Raw genomic sequence first — 11,712 nt, 5'->3', positions numbered from 1 at the left:
GAAATTCCCTGTTAGCAGTCCCCTGGTCGCAAAGCTCCCCTGGTCACTTATGCGTGGCTTTATAAAGCCCTGGCCTGAGTGAATGCCCCGCCCACTGGTTAAGGGTCAGCCAATTACCAGAGGCTTCTAGCTTTCAAACCTTCCTTTGTCGCTCAGCCTCCAACTGCCAGCTACAGCACACTTCCTTCAAACAAACAAAACAAACAAACAGACTGACAAATACAAGCTCAGCACACAGCAAGTAACCCCGAAACACAAACAAACACACACACTGCAAACAGTCACTTACCCCACAGATGCTGTATGTGCTCCTCCTTCATCTGGAGAACTCTCTTGCGAAACTGCCTGTTAGCAGCCCCCTGGTTGCAAAGCTCCATGAAAAGTTTTAGTTTTGATTATTTGGAATTTTCAGATGAAAAAATGTTTTACTGAAAAATTTCCAACCAGCTCTGCTTTCAACAATCCACAATGTTCAGTATAGTTAAATGCCAACAGCTTTAATTAATTCTCTTACATAACTATGGTACTTTCACATTTTGCCAGCAGAAAGTTGAGGTACGGAGGAGTAGAAGCTGGGGAAGGAACAAGAATGGGAAAGAGGACGGGATGAAAGCATTGTGTTTTAGATCCAATGCCACTGAAGTCAAACAAATTCATTAGGGATTAGCTCCACTGTCACACTATTTTTCATATTTATTATGTATCACAGGGTTGCTGGCCCCAGTAAATTAAGTTTGTCCTCCTTTCCTTTGTCAGAGCAAGTTGTCCCATTTAGCCAGTTAAGAAGGCAGGGCAGTAGCTGTGGCTAAAAAGGATCAGTGAGAGAACTTGTGAGAGGGGGTCTCAAGGAGTCAGAACACACTGGTTTAGTCAGGAAAGGCAGGTGAGAACTGACAGAGACCAGGGAACTAGTGGAGTCCTGAAAAGTTCCAAAGGTGGTTCCTGGGAAGGCTGAAGGCAGGATAACAGCAAGAAGGGTTTGCTGGCTGATGCTATCAAGCCAAGGAGAGGTAGGGCTACCAGATGTCCTGATTTTATAGGGACAGTCCCGATTTTGGGGTCTTTTTTTAATATAGGCTCCTATTACCTCCCAACCCTTGTCCCGATTTTTCACATTTGCAGTCTGGTCAACCTAGGGAGAGGGGTCTGGAAAGGGCTGAAGGTATGAGGAACAGCATAGGAAGTTGCCTACTTGCTCTGAGCTGCGGAGCAGAAGCCAAGGGTGAGAGATGGCTGAAGGGAGGGGAGCAGCAGAAGATCTGACATGCTGATTATTCCAGGATCAGACAGATGGATCCAAAGAAACAGTGAGAGGGCCATGATGAATTTGGGATGCTTTTCTGGCAAGGATGCTCTCAATAGAGAGGCCTTGGGGGTTCTTGATGGGAACAGTAGGATTGCCTTTCAGTTGGAAGGGATAGGGTGGCTGCCCTGGCACAAGGACAGCAGAGGACTGGCAGAGTGTCCAGTCATGGTCTAAAGTGCCGGTGTACAGTATGTGGGGCATTAAGAGACGAGAGTCTTGGGTTTTAATGACTGCTTGGACTGGTGTGAGAAATAGTTTATCTACTTGGAACTTTTGTTATGGCCTGTTTGGTCTATGTTGAAATAAACCAGCCCCAAGGAGTAGTTTTGAGACAAGAAAGCCTGAAGTGAAATTATCGGCTCACCTGACAGGGGAAACTGAGATCGCATGCCTGTTATGTTGCAGCTTGCTGCAGAGGCGCTCTCCAAGTAGAGTTACCCTATGCCAATATGAAACTGTGAATTAGGGCCAAGTTTTCAAAACCAGCTTGTAAACATATTCCTAAAAATCAGCTAGTTAGATATTGAGATCCTGTTTGGATGAAATTCAGCCCAGTCTGAGCCCAGTGTAATCCTTCAGTACCACTTAATGCTCATCCATGCAAATTATTTTATTTACACCAATAATCTTGAAAATGGGGGAACCAACAAGTACATTCTGTGGGTTTGTGTATCAATGGAAACAGAACTATAAATACTGCTAGGGAAAGCTATTATAGGCTGTTGGATTCAATCATCAGCTTGGGGGAAAATAATTGGCCACATCCAGATCAGTTCACAGCCCTTGTTTCAGGGCTCTGCTTATTGTTTAATACAAAAAAAGGAAAACATGGTGTTGATCTTATCTCATGTATTGTTTTAACTTGCTATAAATAGAATGACACTACTGGGTTATAATATTGATAGGGTGTAGCTCTTATTAGGTTTCATTATTCACAGGGCTACAATGGAGTGAAAACATAAGGTAACAGTCCCATTTCCAACATCAGTTGTGGACTCCCTGGCCTCTGGCACCTTAGTGGTCAGGATCTCCACCCAGCTTAGGGATGTCTGCAGGGCCTCCCATCCCCTTGAAGTTCTCTTCTGCATTGTCTGCAACCTGGAGTTGCAGTTACAGGACAGTGTTCTTCCAGTCCATGCCCCCATCCCAGGAAGCTGGGGCCCTGATCTCTATAATGTAGCTGGTTGTTATTGTACACAATCTGGCATTGCCCTCAGATGATTCCCAGCAACTGCTTTCTGAGCTCCCTCTGCAACAGTACTGGGTGCTCTCCAAGCCCTCTGCCACCGGAAAGGGGCAGAATACTCCATTACAATTCCATATTAGGAGCTGGGATTGCTGCGGCTACAGTATTGCCAGCTGAATTATGTGCTGTGTGGAATGGAAACATGGAATTTCTGTTGCATTTAGGACCTTGCATGCTAGCCTAGGTTCAAGGCAGATGTCTGTTAGGCCATGCGTATAGTTCCATTGATTTCTACAGGTCTTCTTATGTGACTAAAGACTGATGGAACGGGTCTACTTTGGGCTACCTTTGGAACCAGAAGGCCTAGAAACATTAAAGCTAGAAAATGCATAAACTTGAGAACAATTTTTATGGAACCATCAGATGCTGAGGACAGCTGATGTAGAATATTAACTGTGCAGAGGAATGAAGTTTCCATGCTGCAGGCTGAATGAGATCGAGACTGAAATTTGTTGAGAATATAATGATTATTATAATTATTTATTGGTCTTTGTCTCTGTGCTTTATTTTGTTCTATGACATGTGACAAGAGACACAAAACCATAATTGTCAGAAACGTACAAATCTAGTTACTGCACGGTACATTGCAAAGAAAGGATGCACACATAATAATTCTGACACATGTCTAGGTTCAAATGATAAATTGGCTATGAAAGCAAAGATGTGAATTCAGTGAGCTGTGAAGATGTGTGTCTGTCTATAAATTTATTATGTATACCATTAAGCAGATAGTAGTTTGAGCAAATGAATAATGTACTTGTAAATCAGATAACTGGATTATCTATCTTCACAAAAGAAATTTGAAATACCATGCAAAGAAACACATTCTTCCACCCAAGCCATGGCCTATTTCAGTCAAAGAGTTTTAGTGTGAGAATAAAATAAACCACTGTGCATGCAAAGTGTTGATTGCATGCACAATATATGCCTTTCTCTATTGTGCAAAAGCAAACTACTTGTTCTGCATGCAAAGTTATTTGTTTTCACCCACAAGTGCACATTTTGCACAACCAACTGTTTGTGCAACTGAGATTTTGTTAACAACTAACCTAGGGCCTTATCCAGAAAGTTTCTGAGCTTCTCTTGTCAGCTGCTCAATATCTTCAACTCCAAGTGATGTCACTGCTACTCAACAGCTCTCATGGGGCATACACCATCTCAGAGGATCAGTTCCTAACTTTGTAATAATATATGTGCATATGTGGCTTGTTCCTACATCTGTTGAAGTCAATGGGTCTGTTGCTATTGACCATACTGGGTGAATGATGAGATCCTTATTGTTTTGCATCCAGCATTAGCAATAATTACAGTATTTCTCAACAGAGGAAAGGATTGATGGACTAAACATACAAAATTTGAAGAAGTGGAAAAACAAACAAACATGGTAGACAGCAGCATGCCAAAGCACTTCTCTTTTACACAAAATACTAAATAGGCCACATATCTACATGGTATGATGATGGACTGAGCTGCTACTCATACTCTGACCAGAACGGTGATGTGTCAGGAGAAGTTACTCCTAAGAAACTCTATGGGCAAGATTATGCCTCGAGGGCACAGACCTGCATTAGCAAGGCTGGAGATACATATTTCAGCAGGAAGCACCAAGATTTATCCTGAACGACACAGCCAGAATTCTTCCTGGGATTCTCAAGGCATTGCTTGTATGAGCAACACCATATTTTTTCACTGGGTGCATAGTATACATTGACCTCTGCATCCTACAACTAGCCACTTCTAATCACTAGTTTTGAAGGATGTACAATCATAGGGTATGTCTACACTACAGGATTATTCCAATTTTACATAAATTGGTTTTGTAGAACAGATTGTATAAAATCGAGTGCACGCGGCTACACAAAGCACAATAATTCAGTGGTGTGCGTCCATGTACCGAGGCTAGCGTCGATTTCTGGAGCCTTGCACTGTGGGTAGCTATCCCATAGATATCCCATAGTTCTCGCAGTCTCCCCCACCCACTGGAATTCTGGGTTGAGATCCCAGTGCATGATGGTGAAAAACAGTGTCGCGGGTGATTCTGGGTAAATGTCGTCATTCCTTCCTTCCTCCGTGAAAGCAATGGCAGACAATCATTTCGCACCCTTTTTCCCTGGATTGCCACCTGCCGCAGACCACGCCACTACCGCAATGCGCCACTCATGAGCCTCGTTTGCCTTTCTGTCACTGTCACCCGTCATGTGTAACTGATCGCCCGCTACAGAAGGCGACTATACTGCACCCCGCTGTACACCAACAGCTTCATTTGCCTTTGCAAGGTAGCAGAGATGGTTACCAGCCGTCTCCGTACCGCTCCCTGTGCAATTGTAAATTGTTGATGAGATGATGGTATTAGTCGTATCTGTACATCTGCTGCTTTCATGGTGCTCCTGGCTGACCTTCGCTGAGTTTGGCCAGGGGCGCACAAAGACAAAATGGGAATGAGCATCTGGGTCATTCCCGTCTTTATGTTGTTCCTAAAATAAGTCAGTCTCCTAGAATATGGGGCAGTGTACTTAGAGAACCAGTGTACCAAGAAAGCACCAGCCGCTCAACGTCACAAGATACCAAGACCCAAAGAAATGAAAAAGAACATACAATAGGCAAATAAAACCAAGAGAAGATAGCCCAAAACCTGCCGACCCACCCACACGTTCGCTCCTCCATCTCCCCCCCCACTTCCTGGCTAACCCGTTCGCAGGATCACTACCATTCTGTACTATCGAGTAACTAAAGAACTGCAGGAAATAAGAAACCAATTTGACTTTCTTAGTGCAGCCCGCACTGACACATAGGGGAAGCGCCAGCCTCCCAGTTGCATATGATAGCTCCCGGCAGGACATTAAACGGTGGGGGGGAGAGGAGTCCAGCATCCTCTGCTATGATAGTCAGGCAGTACAGAACTCTTTTCTTTCAGACATGAAAGGAGGGGGGCTGATGGACGCCTTCAGACCACAAACAGAAAATATGATATGATGAGCAAGAACTTAAAAGAACAACACTGACTAGATCAACGGATGAGTCATTCCTATTAATTTAACAAAACCAGAAAAAAGCAAAAATCCAACGGCTAAGACACAAACATAAGAAAGAGACAAGAAAAAGCAGAACAATACACAAAGAGATAATGCACAAGGCAGCTACCAGTCCTTCTGCACTCTACGTCTGCTGGAGGGGCGGGAGGGGAGAGGATGGGCTTCTGTTCAGTGCTGCAGCACCGGCAGCCAATCTAACAGCGCAGCATGGCCAGGCAGACATAGGTGACATTACGAAAAAAGTAGAGACAATGATTTTTTTCCCTTTTTCCTTTCCATGGGGGGAGTGGGCCCTGTAATTGACGAGATATCGCCTGAACCCCGGACAATGTGTTTTACACCCTACAAGGCAGATCTGGAGCTCAGGCCAAGCACTGCAAATACTTCTTCGGAGACTGCCGGGGACTGTGGGTAGCTGGAGTCCTCAGTGCGCCACACCTGCCCTCCCCTCCATGAGAGTACATTTTGATTCTTTGGCTTTCACGTTAGCACGCTTGTCACACAGCCACTCGTGCTGTGGACCCGTATCATTAGCCTGGAGATTCTTTTTGCAAATGCTCTTGGCATTTCCGTCTTCTACTAGACAGCACCTCTGATAGACAGATTTGTCTCCTCATAACAGCGAATTTAGCCATAAGTATCTCCTGTACGGTCCATTCTGCCCGCTCTTCATTCGGATTTGGGACTGCACTCGCCACCGTGCAATCAGAGCAGTCCACCTGGCAAATGGGACTGCACATTCAAAAGTTTGCGGGGCTTTTCCTGTCTACCTGGCCAGTGTATGCGAGTTCAGATTGCTTTCCAGAGCGGTCACAATGGTGCACTGTGGGATACCGCCCGGAGGCCAATACCGTCGATTTGCGGCCACACTAACCCTAATCCAACCTGGCAATACCGATTTCAGCGCTACTCTCCTTGTCGGGGAGGAGTACTGGAACTGGTTTTAAGATCCCTTTATATCAATATAAAGGCCCTCGTTGTGTGGACAGGTGCAAGGTTAAATCGGTTTAATGCTACTAAATTCGGTTTAAATGCATAGTGTAGACCAGGCCACAGACTCATTCTCGCTCTGCTCCTTTGGGGAAGGTAGTCCCACTGCCAATGCCAGCATGCTGCAATGACTTTGCTCTCCAGCTGTATTGTGGCGAGTTCTTGGCCGAGAGAAGGAGTCCCCATTGATGCACCTGGGGACAGAAATTAGGATACACAGGCAGTTTTCCAATGATTTAGTGCTTGTCTTTTCAACCTCACTTTCTTTTATTGCAGTTTTGTTGTGAATCATCTGTAAGTATTGTAAATGGAACAGCATTTACACCTGCTGAAGATGTGGCCCATTCAGTCTAGCAAATGTAGAAAACCTATATGGACAATTATATTTAACTTCTTTGATTTAACTTCAATGAGCGTCTGCTACCAGGAAATGTCATGTTCAGTACAAGAGGGAAATCCTGGGTGATGATTAGCTGAAAATATTGTTGTGATGAGCTGTTTATCCTTAATATCCTCAGATTTTGCAACAGATTGAATTTTCATCCTGATCAGTTGCAAATGAAATCAGTTAAATCTATTGCTCACCGATGATAAGCCAAATAACATGAGCAAATCTTGGCTTAATTTATTGGCTGATCAATAGTTTGCATTTTGCTTCTGCTCAGAGGAACATCAAAGTAAATTGCATTGCACATGCCTGAAGCCCACCACAAGAAATCCTACGGGCACAGTTAATCCTTAGAATGTATGTAATTAAGCTTATCTGCATATAGATATTTTATTTCAAGGAATATCAAGAAATATTTTCCCTTGGGGCAAATAAATCAATATTTACCTTTGAGGATAATAAATCTTGATGTTCATCTCAACACCATTTAATATCGAACTCAAGTCGGCAACCTCTGGCACATGGCTCACCAGGGTAAGCACCCTGGTGGTCCGGGCAAGTTTGTTTACCTGCCGCATCAGCAGGTTCAGCTGATCATGTTTCCCACTGGCTGTGGTTCGCTGTCCCAGGGCAATGGGAGTGGCGGGAAGCAGCACAGGCCGAGGGATATGCTGGCTACCGCTTCCCACCATCCCCATTGTTCTGCTGTAATGTCTCCCGTATAGCAACTCTATGCCGATCGGGGAGAGCTCTCCTGCCAGCATAATTAAACCACCCCCAATAAGCGGCATTAGCTATGTTGCCAGGATACACTTTCCCACCAACATAGTGCTGTACACACCAGCACTTTTGTCGGTGACACTTATGTGTCTCAGAGATGTGTTTTTTCACACCTCTGACTGACAAAAGTTTAACCCACAAAAGTGCTAGTGGAGATAGAGCCTTACTCATACTAGAAGACTAGTAGAGTTAATCTGAAAGGGTTGTAGAATTGGGCCCTCTGTCCATCAGCTGTGATATCTGTGAAAATAACCTTGTCAGTCCCAAGAAATAGATAACAGAGAGAGTGTGGTCTTATTATCACCAGAAGTCCTAATATAAAATTTTCAAATTTAGATGCTTAAGTTAGGCATAATTAGTCAAACCATATGTAGGTCCACCCACCCACACACACATCTAGAAAAAAAGTGGCCTGATTATCAAAGGTCCTATGAACACTCATCTCACATTAACAGAAGTGGGAAATAATGGGTGCTTGCTTAGCACCTTCTATAATCAAGCCATTTTTGGTTAGGTGCCTAAAGGAAAGACTCAAGTGCCTAAAGTTAGATACCTAAAGCTTGAGAATTTGAGCCTTGAAGGGATATTTTCAAATAGTAGCCTTTGCCTCTGCCAGAGTTGCCTCAGATAGCGGGGGGCTGGGTTTGATGACCCAGGAGTCCTACATTCCTAGTTCCTATGATTGTGCATTTAGGGCAGACTCTCAGGTAACAAATTGGCATGACTACATTGACTTCAGTGGAGCCATATCAATTTACACCAGCTCAGGAGCTATTCCCAAAGGTACAGTTTATACACACACACACACGATTTGTGTATACAAAGAGAGCACATGCACACACATACTCACCCAGTTTATTTAATGATGTTCATCTTTCTCCTTCCTTACCAATGAGGGAACTGTCATGTAATGAAGGCACAGGAAAATAAACCTGGGAATAAGGAAATAAATACAAAATACATTTGCTGAATAGATCCTTCCATTGCTCCACTACCCAGTCTAATGATGGATGCTATTGTGTACTTGAAAACACTGGGCGGGAATTAAAAAAAATGTACGTTTTACACAAATTCTCATAGAATGCACAAAAAATCCATGAGATTTTTTGTTTAGTTGTTTTTTTTGGGGGGGTGTGGTGAGGTGGGGAAATGTCTTCATATTGCAATGAGAACTCTAGAAACTCTTTCAGCATTTTAGAAATTCTTCATTTTAATTGTACATTTTGGAATATGACATTTCTGGTAAGGCCAGTAAAGAAGAGTACATCAGAAAGTGTTCTTGCTGTTCAGCTGAGTTGATTAAGCAAGGAAAATTGTGTTTATCTATAACCTCAGCAACCTCAAAACCAAGGGAAAAAAACTCCTTTGAATATTTGCCTTAATTTATTGGTTTATTATTATTATGTAAGAAAAGAACAATACATGATAATCACCTTATAAAAAACTGTGCCCTTCTTCAGAAGAAAGTTTCATAGTGCCAGTCTTCTGTACTATCAGCTGATTTAACTGTAATCCTCATCGTTAAGCAGCTCTCTTGTAATTAAGTAACTTCTCCAAACTGCTTGAAAATTAATAAACCAATATTGCTCAAATTATTTGCACCTAAAACCTTTTAGATTCCAAGCAATTTCAGAAAGATAAAATGGTCACTTCCTAGGTAAAATATGGCTTAATAGTGGAGTAGGGCTGATATTGTATCACATATTGTTCAGAAATTTCATGAGGGCAAGGGTAGGATTGGGAACTCAGGTAGCAAATTAGATTGATGTGTTGTCCTCGATAAACTGGCATTTTCATTTCTGAAGCCTACCGAGTCCAAAACAAAACCATTTTTTATAGTTGTTCAAAATCCCAAGAGAAATGAGTTCAGGTGGTCTCAACCCAGTTTCTCATGTACAAGAGGACACATCAAAAAACTGTCTTGGGTTGATAGTAATTCATCACTCTCAGCCGTGAAAAGCCATGGGATTATGAGCATAAAAAAAAAGTACTGTTAACAGCATTTTTTCCACCAGGTAGATCTCGCTAGCCTATGTTACATTAATATATGAGCAGACCTAGCTATAGAGGAAATGAAGACCATGCCTCTGTGATTATCAGGCACTGTTCTTAATTGACCTTCCTTCTTCTATTCCTTGCCTGTGACAGAACCTCAATATAATGAGACAAAATCTAAAAAGGACTGTGGAAACTGGAGAGCAAGAACACGAATAATAGAAACTATAATTTCCAAAAGTTCAGATACTGAAAAAATATAAATCACTGAAGAACATAGATGAAATTTTAAAAGTGTAATCAAGCAGCATGTTTCTATGTATTCTGTAGCTCTTCCATTTCTTAAAACAGCCTCAGGAAATTTAGGACCCTTGAGAATGTTGCATCCTCAATAAGCCTTTTCCGTGGTTTATCTAGGAAGACAGAAAGGCGATTATTGATTTGATTATATTCAAGTTAAAAGATTTCTCTGAGGAACATCTATATTAAGAACAGTGTTCAGTTTTCAGCAGTGTCAGAAATACACTTCTGGAGATGCAGCAATGTCACACCAAGATGTGCAAAACTGTTTGCAGTGGCTGTTTTTCATTCCTGCTGTTCCCTCAGTCCTCCAAGAGTAGGCATATTTCATGTAGCTCTGTTGGAAGGCATGGATTTCATCAGCACACTGACCAGAGTGAGAAATCACTGCACCAGTCAAGATTTCCCAAAGCTGTGGGCCAAAACAACAGGGCACAACCAAACTTACTAAAAGCCTTCATTACAATTATTGCTGTGGGCTTTTGTAATAGGGTGCCTGCTTATTAGGTGAGATTTGTGAGCAGTATCTTACAGATATAATTACAGCTGGGAACTTCTAACTTACACCACTGTTTCAGGATCCCTTCATTTTGGGCACACAAGATAGAAGCATAGGTGTAAGCATCCTACAAAGATAAGGTAGGATGGGGAGGAGGTGAGATAAAAAGGAAGAAGAATGCCCCAGATCCTTAAAAGTACTTTAGCACCTAACTCCCATAGAAGTGACATGCCAAAGTACTTTTGATAATCTGGGCTAAAGTCCTTTTAAGCACGAATATATGTTCCATTCAACTGACAATGTCATAATCAATGTAGGGGGTCAACAATGTCTTCCCATTAACTAACACAGAAATAGAGAGACGATTTTAACAGCAATTCATTATAGTATCTGCCTGAGAAGAATGAGCTCAACTAATAATGAAACAATGAATGTTTTTTACAGAGACAGAACACTGCAGCCAGCCCTTGAAATTACTTATTCTGACAGCATGTGATGTTTAGAAACAGTACAATATAATCTTTGAAAGTATTTGAATATGTGTAAAATTAAGCACTTAATATCCGGTTCACTAAACATACTTTTCAATAACCAGGATGCAGGCAGTCTTCCTAAATCATATATTTGAATTAAAAATTCAGGGTTGCTCAGAGCTTATCAGCAAATAAGCTATTTCCCTGTAGATAGGAAACAAATTCTCAGACTTATTTTGCAAATAGATCTTGAGAGAAAAGTAATTTTCACCCACAAACACATAAGACGGGGTAAGTAATAATTCTAATAAATTCACAGTATCAGATAAACACCTCTCATGGCATTATCCATTGTGACAAAGTTCCCCCTCTACCTTGGTGGGTCCTGCACTTATTGGCGGATTTGTTCACCTCAGTGATCTTCCCCTCTTGTGGAACCCACAGTTTGGGTCAGCTCCTCCTGTGTCTGATCAGGAATTAGGAGGTTTGGGGGGAACCCGGGCCCGTCCTCTACTCCGGGTTCCAGCCCAGGGCCCTGTGGATCGCAGCTGTCTATAGTGCCTCCTGTAACAGCTGCATGACAGCTACAACTCCCTGGGCTACTTCCCCATGGCCTCCTCCAAACACCTTCTTTAACCTCACCTCAGGACCTTCCTCCTGGTGTCTAATAACGCTTGTCCTCCTCAATCCTTCAGCTATAATT

Source organism: Chelonoidis abingdonii, chromosome 1, assembly GCF_003597395.2.
Source record: "Chelonoidis abingdonii isolate Lonesome George chromosome 1, CheloAbing_2.0, whole genome shotgun sequence".
Taxonomy (NCBI): Eukaryota; Metazoa; Chordata; order Testudines; family Testudinidae; genus Chelonoidis; species Chelonoidis abingdonii.
The sequence above is the reverse complement of the archived record's forward strand: the minus strand, read 5'-3'. Positions refer to the sequence as shown.